Below are 13,775 nucleotides of genomic sequence, written 5' to 3' on the forward strand. Positions count from 1 at the left end.
GTGTGCTAGGGACTACAGTGGTGTGCATACATGCATTATACTTGTGACAAGATCAGGGTGTGTTTAATGTGCAAAGAGACGTTCCACAAGACCATTCCGGATTGCTCTTCCCTCAGAAGATCCGGTAGTGTTTGTTGGGGGGGGGGTTGCGTGGTTCGGGGGTAAGGTCATTGCGTAGCTCAATGTGCATGCCCCTTCTCTCAGCAAAATTGTGGAGAATACAACATGCCCCGACGATTTGGCACACAAAGTTGGGTGAATACAACAGGGTCCCCCTTGATTTATCCAGACATCTGAATCGAGATTTAAGGATGCCAAATGTGCGCTCCACCACCGCACGGGTACGTGCATGGGCTTCGTTAAATCTTTCCTCTCCTGGTGTTTGAGGGTTATGAAATGGGGTCATCATGTGAGGTCCCAGGGCATATGCAGAGTCACCTGGAAGGGAAAAGACAGGAGGATGTTAGTCGTGCATGTGCCCCTTGTGATGTCTGCATCATGGGGGGGGGGCAGTCATACCTGACACCCATGTCACTCACCAATCAGCCAGCTGTCTCCATACATGTTCTGGTCAAACTCGGTTGGGATGGGGCTGTGTCGGTAAATAAAACTGTCATGGCTTGACCCTGGGTGTTTGGCACGGACATGCCATATGAGGCCATGTGCATCCACAATCACCTGCACATTTATCGAATGCCAATGCTTCCTGTTGCAGTAGATATGCTCGAGGTGCCGGGGGGGCGTAGTGCCACATGGGTACAATCTATTGCACCCACAGTGCGTGGGAATCTGGCTATTTCATAAAAATCACTGATTGCCTTCTGCCGCAGGTCAGCCGTGGTTGGTTTGATAAATTGTGTGCCCATGCGTCTGAGTATTGCAGGGATCACTTGGTGCACACACCTGCTCATGCTGGATTGGGACATCCCCGCCACCATTCCACCTGTGCGCTGAAATGAGCCACTTGCCAAAAAATGAAGGGTTGCCACTACCTTCAGCAGTGGCTGCACTGCCTGTCCCCGATGGGTCGGGCTGCTGATGTCATCCTGCAGGATTGTTACCAACTCAAGGATGACTTCAGGGCTGAAGCGAAACATGCGATACACCTCATTATCACTCATCTCAAAAAGGTTGTAGCGCCCTCTGTAAATCCTCTCCCGTGCCCTCCTACGAGTCGGCTCAGTCAATAGAATATCAAGAACCATAGCTGCCCCTGGCATGTTGGTGCACAGATGTGAGGTCCCGAAAATGTGGGTGCTCTGCTTGTTCAGCTCGTCTGTCTAGGTGCTGCTGAAGTTGCGCGCTCCTGCAGATGACATTTGGCCATCTTTTGCTAACTTGCCCCTGCTTTTAGCAGGAGCAAGTTTGCCCGGGGAAAAAAGCTTGCGCGCTTCCAGCGCAAGATGCACATCACACGCGCATGTTTCTGAATCATCGGCAGTACCTAATTTGCATATTCGCTGAGGGAATTCCATGAAGGCGCAAGTTACACCCCGCGCAAAATTGCGCAATAATTGCGCCGGAGCAGCGAGGCTGCGTGCGCGGGAAAATGGCAGAATTTCAGGCTTAACTGGTTTACAGAATCAGCCGCAAATTTGCCTGGGAGCAAATCAGTACTTGCGCGGCGCAAATCACACTTGCTCCCGCGCAAGTGCTTCTTGAATCTGGGCCAGACTTTTTTTGTCAGTCACCACCACCTCAATATTCTGAAACTTACCTCTTCAGGTAAAAATACAAATAATAATAGGTCATAAGTTATTTTTGAATTGCTCCACCACTGCTTGCTCATAAACTTACAAGGACCTTGAAGTGAGATACAGCTCTCAACAAAGAAGCTACTAGTTCATGTGCCAATGAACACTAGACATGTGCATTCGTTTTTGTCTGAATGCATTTTTGTCAGAATTTCTGGGATTTTCATGTTCATGTTAACAAATGATAACGATCAAGCAGAATCTGAAATTCAAAATATTGGAAACAAAAAAAATGCTTTATTTTCATTTCTTTGAGACAATAGTTCGATATATAGATAGAAGATTTGACGTGACAATAGCGATCTGTGTATATCGAACCTGTGGTTGAATGTGCCTAACCTAACTCTATTAGTCCAAGATTATTCGACATAGAGAGAAAAGATTCAACATTATAGAGACATGAAGATTCGACGAAGCAGCTAAAAACATATGATCACCACGAGCAGACATTTATGGTCAAATTCTCCGCCCATAGGCTATAGAAGATTTCTAATGTTGGCTGACTAGTAAGAATAATTATTAATAATTATTATTAATAATTATTAAATATAATTATTACTAGTTATACAGCATTAGAATTCTACTATAGCTTGTGGGCGGAGCATTCATCCGGAAATGTACAATTACGGCGTAGTACAGTTTAGCTGCTTCATCGAATCTTCTTAGAACATCTGACAGACACCATAAGGCTGCGTACACACAATCGGTTAAACCGATGAGAACGGTCTGATGGACCGTTTTCATTAGTCCAAACCGATCGTGTGTGGGCGCCATCGGTTATTTATCCATCAGTTAAAAAAAAGCCAACTTGTTTTAAATTTAACCGATGGATTCCTAACCGATAGAAAAAAAAACGATCGTTAGTAGGCACAACCATCGGTTAAAAATCCACGCATGCTCAGAATCAAGTCGACGCATGCTTGGAACCATTGAACTTTGTTTTTTTCAGCACAGCGTTGTGTTCTACGTCACCACGTTCTGACACGATCGTTTTTTTAACCAATGGTGTGTAGGCGCGACTGAGCATCAGTCAGCTTCATCGATTAACCGATGGAAAAATCCATCAGACCATTCTCATCTGATGGACCGATCGTGTGTACAGGGCTTTAGCCTTTAATTTTCAGATTACATTTTAATAAAATTCGGATTTTTATACAAATGCATTTTTTTGCGAAACAAAATGAATAAAAATGATTTTCGGGAGTAACTAAATACATTTATTTTTTGCACAAAACCGAAATTCCGAAACAAAATACTTCAGTGTGCACATGTCTAATGAACACTGATGTGTTGATCAAAAATAGTTCTCAAAGTCCACTGGTAAAATGACACTTCCAAGAGATTTGATCTTCTGGGTCCCCCCCCCCCCCCCCAGGTCTCACTGGTTCCTTCCTCTGGCACCCACATCATTACAGGAGACAGCTGTAAAAAGGGAGGTCAGGAGGAGACATCAGTGAGAGCTGCAGGGGACCTATAACTTTGACATTACCTGATATGTCAGTTCCAGCAGACTTCAGAAACGTTTTCAGTAACAAAGCAATGTTTAGCAGCATGGAAAGCATAAAAGATAAATATCCAATGTTTTCTTTACAAGCTGTTGCTTTTTTCTGACAGTTGTAACTTATGCAGCAGGCTCACTTTAATGTAGCTGTATACAGTTTTTTCTACTCCTTATCCGTCTAAATTGTAAGCTTATATGGGCAAGGGACTCTCTTCTAACAAAAAGGATAATGACATGCTTTAATCCAATTGCATTAGCTGGCTCCAGATTACCTGGTGGAGGCCAAGCTGATGAGAGGGCTTCCCTTACACCTTCTTCCCAGTACCCCCTGAAGTTGGTGACAGGGTGTTGTAGGGCAAAGAGTGGCACGGGTGTCTGTGGCAAGTTCTGATGCTGTAGGTGGCTGGATGACAGTGTGAATACTGCTTAAATGCTGTGGATGCCAGATTGGAACTTTTGAAAAATGCTGTCACACAGATGGAGCAAAGGAACTCACAGTTACAAGAGTCAAAGCCATAGTTAAAAAAAGGCAGTCATCAACAACCGGGTAGAAGAGGTACCAATTCAGAAGGCCGAAGCAGAGTCAGAAGCCAGGCTAAAGTTAACATCACACAGGCAGAAGAAATACAAAATGGCAGGAAGAGTATAGCATCAGAGTACAAGCCAAGGTCAACAACAGATCAGAATCAAGTGGAGACAGGAGACAAGCACAGGATAATCAGGATGCAGGTCTGGTCAGAGGTCATTAAAGCTGATGAACACTTAGCAATTTCCTTTAGTTCTTTTTTTCATTCAAAAGTTTTGTTTATTGAAATCCAAAAGAAACAAGACAAGTACAAATGAAGGCTCAACACAGATGCAACTGTGTGTAAATCATGCCTGATACATATACAAATATGCAACTCCATAGCCTGGAATCATAAATGAGATACAGGTAAGAATGCAGGTGTATACTTGGAGTTAACAATACGGCAAAAGAAAGTGATATAACAGATGTATTATGCACTCAACAAGTATTCATGTCAATAATGTATCAGTACATAGGAATTTCTCCTAAGTTTAATCAGGGAGCCGCAAACAATAAGAGATATCAAAGGGGATGTCTTAGGCGAAAAAAGTATAAAAGAGCAAGAAAAAGAAAGGGAGAAGAAGGGAGGGGGGGGGTGGGATATGGTGTTGGCGCTACCTGCGATTTTGCTATCCATTCGGCTATCAGTGCGGGTATCATAAGCACATTTACGAAGCTACTAAGGCTCGGTAAAGTCTCCAGCGTGATTTCATTTCATCATAGACTCATAATCCTGCGAGAACCTAAAAGCTGACCATGGCCGCCAGGTGTCAAGAAATTTCTCGGCTGTCCCCCTGTCCTGAGCCAACGTGTCCTCCATCTCGCAGACTTCCGCCACTCTGCGAAGCCATTCTCTGGCCGTAGGCACTCTGGTGGAGAGCCAGTAGAGGGGGATGAGAAACTTAGCTGCATTCAGCAAGTGCTTAGTCAGTGAATTCTTGTAGCGGGGAAGCGAGAAAGAGGACAGGTGTAGCAGACAGCACGCGGCAGACAATTCCATGGATGTCTCAGTGATCCGCTTGATTGTTTCACAGACCTCCTGCCAAAAGGTAGAGATCATGGGGCAGGTCCACCATATGTGGAACAGCGACCCCACTGCAGACTGACATCTCCAACATGTGTCTGGTTTCGAAGGGTCCCATTTATGGAGCCTCTCTGGCGTGTTGTACCATCTGGATAGCAATTTTTAACTTGTCTCCTGCAGTTTCGTGCTGATGGAGCACTTGTGTGCCAGTGTGCAGGCCTTTTGCCACTGCCTGTCTGTAATGGCTAGGTTTAGATCCTCCGACCAGCCCTGCCTCTGTTTGTCTAGACTCTCCTCATTTGTGCACTTCAGCCATGAATAAGCCACTGAGGTGGCCTTGGCCACTGGTTTCTGCGCATGACAAGCAGATTCCAGAACCGTCTGTGGTCTAGACAGATCAGGCGAGCTCCCGAACCCATTCAGGTAGCTGCGCAGTTGGAAGTATGCCCAGTGTTTCATGTTGGGAAGAACATTGTCTAGTTTGAGTGATGGCCAGGCTTTGAGTTTGTTCCCTACATAGCAGTCTCTAACCAATAGCGGGCCATTGGTGCACGGCGATCTGAAAGTCGGCGTGTCCACACCGGGCGTAAATTCAGGGTTATCAGCCAAAGGGGTGAGCGGGCTAGGAAAGGTGGAGAGTTTCTTCAGCTTGGAAAGTGAGTGAAAAATCCCCAAAGTAGTTCCCGTGATAGGGTTTTTACGAAGGGGAAGTGGACATTTGGGCCACGATATCCACGGCGAGTACAGGAGGGTCACGGGACTAAGTTCATTCTCTAACGCTACCAAATCTTTTGAGTGGCCATGGCAGTGCCAGTCTATGATCCTTGCTAGGTGGGAAGCTTGGTAATACTGCTTGAAATCAGGGAAGCCCAGCCCTCCCCGTTCTTTAGATTGTGTCAAACTAAGTAGCTTGATTCTGGGCTTCTTCCCGCTCCAGAGGAAGCGGAGTAGCATTGAGTTCAAAGATGTGAAAAAACAATGCGGGATTGAAATCGGGAGCGTGCGTGTCAGGTATAAAAATCTGGGCAATATAACCATCTTAACTATGGCCGCACGACTGAACCAGGAGAAATGTCTCAGGCCCCAGTGGCCAAGTGCCTCCTCACAACCCTTAAGGAGTGGCGAAAAATTTCGATCAAATGTGTCCCGGAGATGCGGGGTTAGCCACACCCCCGGGTACCTGAGAGTGCCTCCTCCCCAACGGAACGGTGAGTTTGCTTTGGTTAGGGATAATAATCTATCTGGCAGCGAGATGTTAAGTGCTTCCGATTTCGTGTAGTTTATTTTTAAATTTGACATGTAACCGTATTGGGCGAATTTCTTCATTAAGTTGGGGAGCGATACGTGGGGGCAAGACAAGAAAAAGAGGAGGTCATCGGCGTAAGCCGCGACCTTGAACTCACTGTCCCCCACACGAAACCCATTCACAGCCGAGTTTAACTTAACCATCCTGATAAAAGGTTCGAGCGTAAGGATGAAAAGCAGGGGCGACAACGGGCATCCCTGCCTTGTCCCATTAGCGATTTCCACTTTTTCGGAGAGGTTGCCATTAATTTTTAGACGTGCCGATGGGTTTTGATAGAGCGCAGCCACCCACGCCATCATACATGGGCCGAATCCCACTCTATTGCACACCGCCGTCATGAAGTCCCACGCCACCCAATCGAAGGCCTTCTCCGCATCCGTAGAGAGGAGAAGGCCCTCGATCTTCCGCACCCTCGCCGCATGAGTCAACAGCAGAGCTTTAGTAACATTATCTTTAGCCTCCCGGTTCGGCATAAACCCCGCTTTTTCAAGTCCAATCAACCCGGGGAGCAATGGGCTAAGTCTAGTGGCAAGTATTTTGGCGAATAGCTTCACATCTAGATTGAGGAGTGAAATGGGATGGTAGCTCGAGCATGATGTGGGATCTTTACCGGGCTTTGGTATGACTGCCACGTGGGCCGATAGAAAGTCTGGGGTCACCTTTCTGGGTGCAGACAGCGAGTTCAAAGCATTTTTAAGGGGGTTTACAAGGCTTTCAGCAAAGGTCTTATAGTAAATAGCTGAATACCCGTCCGGTCCCGGACTTTTATTGGTTTTCAGCTGCCCTATCGCTACTCCTATCTCCTCTACCGTGATTGGTTTTTCCAGGATAGCAATATCAGGGTCTGAGATCGTCGGAATGCCACTCTTGACCAGATAGTCCCTTATGAGCTGAGGTCTATCGCCTATCATGTGGGGCTGTCTATGTTGAGGGGGGAGGTTATAGAGTTTTGTATAGAAACTGTGGAAGTGATTTGCAATTTTTTCAGTCGTCACATCTAGTCCCCCGTCTTCCCGTTTTATGGCAGCAATATTGTTGGCGGAGGTGCCCTCACGAAGTGCTCTCGCCAGGTATCTACCAGACTTGTCACTCGCTTCGTAATAGAGCCGTTTTTTGAAGAACAACATACGCCTGGCTGAAGAGTCCTTTAGTTCTTTTATGCCTTGACTTGTTGCCACTGGACTTCAAAAGGTAGTGCCAGACATGTGTAGCACTATTTCTTTCTCTCTCTGTGGCAACAGAGGTATGATGGTGCCACCTGTATAGTATTTAGGAGCAGGGACTTCATAATCTGTGTGATCAGGACAGAATCTCTAACAAGCGTAGTGCCTCCACTCAATTGGGGCTTGTGAATACCAAGTGAAATCCCAAATGAGAAATATATCTCCACATAGACAGTAATCCACACAGAATTGTATTTGAAAGTCCATGTATTGAAGAAATAACATTCAGTGAACCATGCAACATAAAGTATTTTCCAAACAGGAACATGAATTCATTAGCATTCTCTATGTTTGTCTCAGTGAGGTGAAACTGCAGCACTTACACAGTCTGTGTTCTTTTAGCAGGAATTCACTGTTCTGTCTCTCTCCACATGTCTGTCTCTCCACCCACTTACCCACAAAACCCCTTGCCATCCTCTGCTCTTCTTGATGACCTCATCCTTGGTGAGAGAGAAAGCATAGCAAAAATATTGGAAAATGGCAAACAAACACTGCATAACAAGAGTATACACTTGGTAAATGGGCAAAGAAATGATCACATCACTACACATGCATGCTAATTTATGCTAAAGTGCATGCATGTTAAAGTGCATGTGCAGATGCACACGCAGTCCTGACTCTGTGTATTGGTCCATGAACTGCTTCATGTGCACATGCTGATTTTTGGGAATGGCCATGCGCTTAATCTTCTTGATACACTGGGGTCGATTTAGTAAAACTGGAGAGTGTAAACTCTGCTGCAGCTGTGCATGATGGCCAAACAGGTTCTAAATTCATCTTGTTCAATTAAGCTTTGACCAAAAAAAAAAACTGGAAGTTGATTGGTTTCTATGTAGAGCTGTACCAGATTTTACACACCCCAATTTCAGTAAGGCCCCTTTCAGACTAGGGCGGGAGCCGCGGTGGCGGTATAATGGCGCTTCTCTCACCGCTCCAAAGATGCTGCTGACAGGAGATTATTTTCTCTCCTGCCAGCGCATCGCCTCAGTGTGAAAGCCCTCGGGCTTTCACATTGAGTAGGCAGTGAAGGAGTTTTTCAGGCGGTAAAGCAGCGCTATTTTTAGCGCTGTACCGCCTGAAAAACTCCTCAGTCTGAAAGGGGTCTAAATCAACACCACTGCGTTTTATAGCTTTACAGTACTTTACGTATGCCGTTACATGCGTGTCTTTGGAAGCAGTGTATGTATTTTTACAATTGCTATTACTCACCTTTGTTTGTATTCTTACTTTATACAACACAATGAGGAAAATAGGAATTTTATATCATTTAGTAATAACAATAGTGAAAATTACAATAATTGGCTTAGCTGTTTTTTTTTATCTGACCCTAGTTTGTTCTCAATTGTTCTCAATTGTGAATTGTTAACCTGGTTCAAGGTCTCGGGGGAGAAATGATTGTGCATTTACAGGAAACAGCCTAAGAAAAACATTCTCTAAGTAATAAAATAATTTTCCAATAACCAATTGTTTTATCATGACTTTTAGTGCTGATAAAACAATAAAAGTATTTATTCCTGCTTCTTTTTTCTTGCAGCCCATTGATTAAAGTGAGAGTGTGTAGTAAAGCATCCTCCTATCAGGATAAATATTTTACAAAATTTACAAAATTATTCTTACTATTGCTGATTTTTTTTTATTATATATATATATATATATATATATATATATATATATATATATATATATATTGAATCTTAATTCGGACCTTCAATCTCGTTAACTGTTTTTTTGCCTGTCAATTAATTTTTATAGCCAGGGCAATAATGTCATAATATTGCCAAAGATGCTCACAAAGCCTCAGTGGCATGACCTATATACTTTGGCCCACAAAAGTAAGTCCATAAGCATAGTACAGTATAGTAATACGTTTTTCACAATTCTCTAAATAATTCATTATGCATGAACTGCCAGCTACATTGGAACAGAAGGTATTTATTCTAGTGAGACCTTTTACACAGAGAACACTTTTGACATATGTGCCAACCTGTAACGGCAAATAAAATATAGATTCAGAGCTAGAAATATTGTTACTGTGTATTATGGTTAGTGTAGTAAAAAATGTCTAGTGTAGGCCTTCCTTCTTTTAAGGGTTGAATCTGGAGAAGAGTTTCTCTAGCGGAAAAAAAACAGGGCTCCGGTTCCTTAGTCATGGGGGCTTTGAATCTAAAAGACATTACATTGAATCTTAGCATTCGTAATGTAGCGTCCATTGGATTTGAAACCCTAACAACAAAGAAACTGGAGCCCTGGGATTTACAGATTATGATCACAGAAGATAATTCTTCTGAAGAATTTGAATCAATGCCAGAACAAGGCTTATGCCTTATACAGACGAGCAAACATGTACGATGAAACCGGTCCGCTGGACAGTTTTCACCGTACATGTCTGCCCGGGGATTTCTGTATGGTGGCTGTACTCACCATCATACAGAAATCCGCGCGTAAACAATACGCGGGGCGTGCCCGCGCCGTCGCCGCGACGATGACGCAGCGACGTGGGCGGCCCTGCCAGTTCAAGGCTTCCACGCATGCGTCAAAGTCATTCGACGCATGCGAGGGATGGCGGGCGCTCGGACATGTACGGTAGGTCTGTACAGACGACCGAACATGTCCGAGCGGACAGGATTCCAGCGGGCTGTTTTAAAACAAGTCCGGGGGCGTGGCTTGGCGCGCAGCGGAGATGGCTGCGGTGTAGAGGAGCTCCGTCTACTCGTGGGACCTGAGAGCTGAAAACGGGCCGAAATCCCGCAGATTATGTCCTCCCAGACAAGGAAGGGACCCCACAGTCGCTCCCTAAGATCGCTGGGCACCCCTAAACGGAAGACAACCCCCACTAGTCTCAGCAAGTTCTGCTACAAAGGCAGCAGCAAGGCCTCCAAGATGGCGCCGCCGCTCAGGCTAAACATGGAGGAGGACATAGAGGATGATGAGGTCTCTCTCCCGGCTTCAGAGGACTCCACTAAAGGTACGGACAGAGCGGACATACCACTGACATACGCTGCAATGACAGACATAGCAGCAGACATCAAAAATTCATTTTCCCTAGCCATCACAGACATTAAGACGGAGCTGTTGAGATTATCTGAACAGATGGCAGTAACTGAGCGCGCAGGGAAACGGAGAGACAGGGCCCTGATCAGACTAGATGATATCACTGCTAACCATGCCCAACACCTGATCGACATGAACAGGCAGATCGAGGACCTGGACAACAGGGGACGCAGGCATAACATCAGGGTGAGGGGGGTCCCTGAGTCAGTGCCCCCCGAGAGTGTGAGGCCCACTTTATCCGCCATCTTCAACTCCCTGCTGGACAGGCCAGAGCAATCCCCGATCGAATTTGACAGAGCACACAGGGCACTTAGGCCTAAGGCCCCAGATGACAACCCACCCAGGGACATTATCTGCTGTCTGCCAAATTTTGGATTGAAGGAGGAAATCCTGCAAAAGGCGAGAACGGCAGATCAGATACAGCATGGGGGCGCCACGATCCAACTGTTCCAGGATCTCTCCCCTATCACGCTTAAAAATAGGAGAGCGTTAAGACCCCTTCTTGCTATCCTCAGAGAAAAAGGAATCAACTATAGGTGGAAGTTCCCATTCGCACTCCAAGCTAACTACATGGGCAAACAACACATGCTCAGAGTACCTGAGGATCTCATGAAGTTTTTTGATGCCATACAGATAGCGCCGGTGGAGCTACCTGACTGGTACACAGAATTTCTACTACCTCCACTCATCAACAACCCCCTACATTCCCCGGGACCACCATCTCTTTTCTCACCGCTCCAACAGAGGAACCAGCGAGGTACCCCAGGCAGACGATACAATGACGCTCCAGCAACCTCAAAAAGCTCAAAAAGCCCCAGAATGAAGGATATCCACCGCATGTAACACCCTTTGCTACTACCCTAATATAGGTGTTCAACAAGTGTTAAACCAGTCGTTCAGTGTGCCTGATAAGATGACAGAAGCAACAAGTTTTATGGACTTTTGATCTCAAATATAGGTCCTGACTAAGTATATTAGGTCTACCGTCAGTTACTGTTATGCCTTTCAGACGCCTAGACCCTTGCACCCGTCACATATGACGCAACACTTTTGTATTTCTTTTTTCTTGTTTTTTTTTTTTTTTCTTTTTCTACTTTATTTTTTATTCCTTTTACTTTTTCCCCCACACCAGGGGGCGATACTGCAACAAAAGATGAGGCCACCAGGTGGCGATAGATATCTGGAACACGCTCACTGTCCCTGAATTTTTTTTTTTTTTTTTTCTTTTTTCTTTTCTTTTTTTTTTTTTTGTTCCCTAACCACCTCCTAGGCTTTTTATGTGGAAAGGCTCAGCCAGGGACACCTGCGGAATGAATAAGTCGAACTGCTACATGTCACACGCAGGTTGAATAATCTTTTTTCCTCCCACAGGGTCTTGCAAGCCAAGTATTTGTTTCTTATTTAGATACATGTGATCCCAGACTCAAACATCAGCAATGGGAAACACAGAGTGACTGCCCCGCAGAAATGAATGTCTGGCACACCTCGGCAACTACGTGCTAATGCCTTCGGAACTTCACCTCATCCTGGTACGAGGAGACAGTGAGTACCACGCTGCACCCCTCTGAGGAGCATGTCACGATTTGCACACCCTTGATAGATACACCAGAACTACATTGTCCTGTTGCACAACCAACAGTATAATAGCAGACGCTAGACTTTGTGAATTAGATGAAATAGCGACTTGCATTTCATCACACCCCCCCTTTTTAAGGCGGATGTCCCTCAGAAAAGTATTTTACTTTACCCATGTCCTACCACACCCTAAGTGATGTACCCGCCACTAGCCTGATGTCGCGATTTTAACTACGCAACTGTTAAACCCTGAACATTTAAATGGCTTAAATATACTTACATGTGCCAAATAGGAGTGCCATAACCCTAACCGTTTTTTCTTCTATAGTTCATATGTTTCTGTTTATTACCGTTTCTGTTATTGTTGTGTTATTAAGGTTATCCCAAAGTCAGGCCACCCTCGTAGACAATCATAGGCCCTTCCAGACTCCACGATGGCTACACAAGACTATACACCGTATGTAACCCACACACCCTATCTTACAGATATACCCCCAACATTGAACATCCAAACACTGCCGCCAGATACCAACCTTCCGCTCGGCCTCAGACCTGACTAAATAATCCACTTAGCCTACTATACCTCTCAGGTCCCACGACCCTGTACCACCCACGAGCAGACGAAGACAATACATACTCATTAATCTTCTCTACCTACATACAAATAATAGAATAACCCCAGAAGGGGCTCTGTAGCGATTCACGCTCGCACCTCCCACTCACCCCCAAGAGTACAATTTAGTTCTTAATATTTAAGAAACTATTTAACTCACCACCCTCTGGGTGTGTATTTGAGTGCAACTCACACTTATCCCCTACCTTTCATACCTTTCCCAACCTCCTGCCCTCCCATCCCCATCTCTTCCCCATCTCTTCCCTCCCCTCCCCCCCCCCACTTACCCTCCTGCCTACCCCGTATCCCCCCCCGCCTACTATACCTATCCCCACTTAAAAGGACAAGATGGCATACGCTTTCTTAGGAAAGTCGCCCTCCCTAATTTCACACAACGTTAATGGACTGAACGTCCCTGAAAAGAGGACGAAAATGCTCAAGGAACTGAAAAAGACCCGACCCTCCATTGTTTTCCTACAGGAAACACACTTTAAGGGCCAGAATATACCCAAAATTACAGACAATATCTTTACAACTGCCTATCATGCTACCAACCCCCTATCCAAAACCAAAGGAGTGTCAATCTTACTTAACAAAGACGCACCCTTTACACTGCAACACCAAATCTCAGACTCAGAAGGCCGCTATATTTTTCTGAAGGGCACCTGGAGAGGATCCCCCATTACATTAGCCAATGTCTATTTCCCCAATTCAGCACACATCACATTCTGCCGTAAAATTATAGATGAACTTAAATGGTTCGCAGAGGGATGCATTTTACTAGGAGGCGACTTCAACATTCCCCTCTCCCCACTGAAGGATACCTCCAATGGCCATACACATGTTTCTTATAAAATACTGAAACGTATCAAAATACTTCTCCAATCCCTCACCCTAGTTGACACATGGAGAACACTGCACCCCTCAGGGAAGGATTTTACCTTCTACTCAGCCCCTCACAAAAGATATTCTCGACTCGACATGATCTTTATCACTCAGAGGGACCTGGGTAGTGTGCTCAGAGCTGAAATAGGTATCATGGCCTTGTCGGACCATGCCCCTGTTGCCATCTCCCTCTCTCTGAATCCCACCAAACGCACCGCGTTTAACTGGAGACTTAACGCCTCCTTATTAACTGACCAAGAGATCAGAGATGACAT

This window comes from Rana temporaria, chromosome 3 (assembly GCF_905171775.1).
Source record: "Rana temporaria chromosome 3, aRanTem1.1, whole genome shotgun sequence".
NCBI classification, from domain to species: domain Eukaryota; kingdom Metazoa; phylum Chordata; class Amphibia; order Anura; family Ranidae; genus Rana; species Rana temporaria.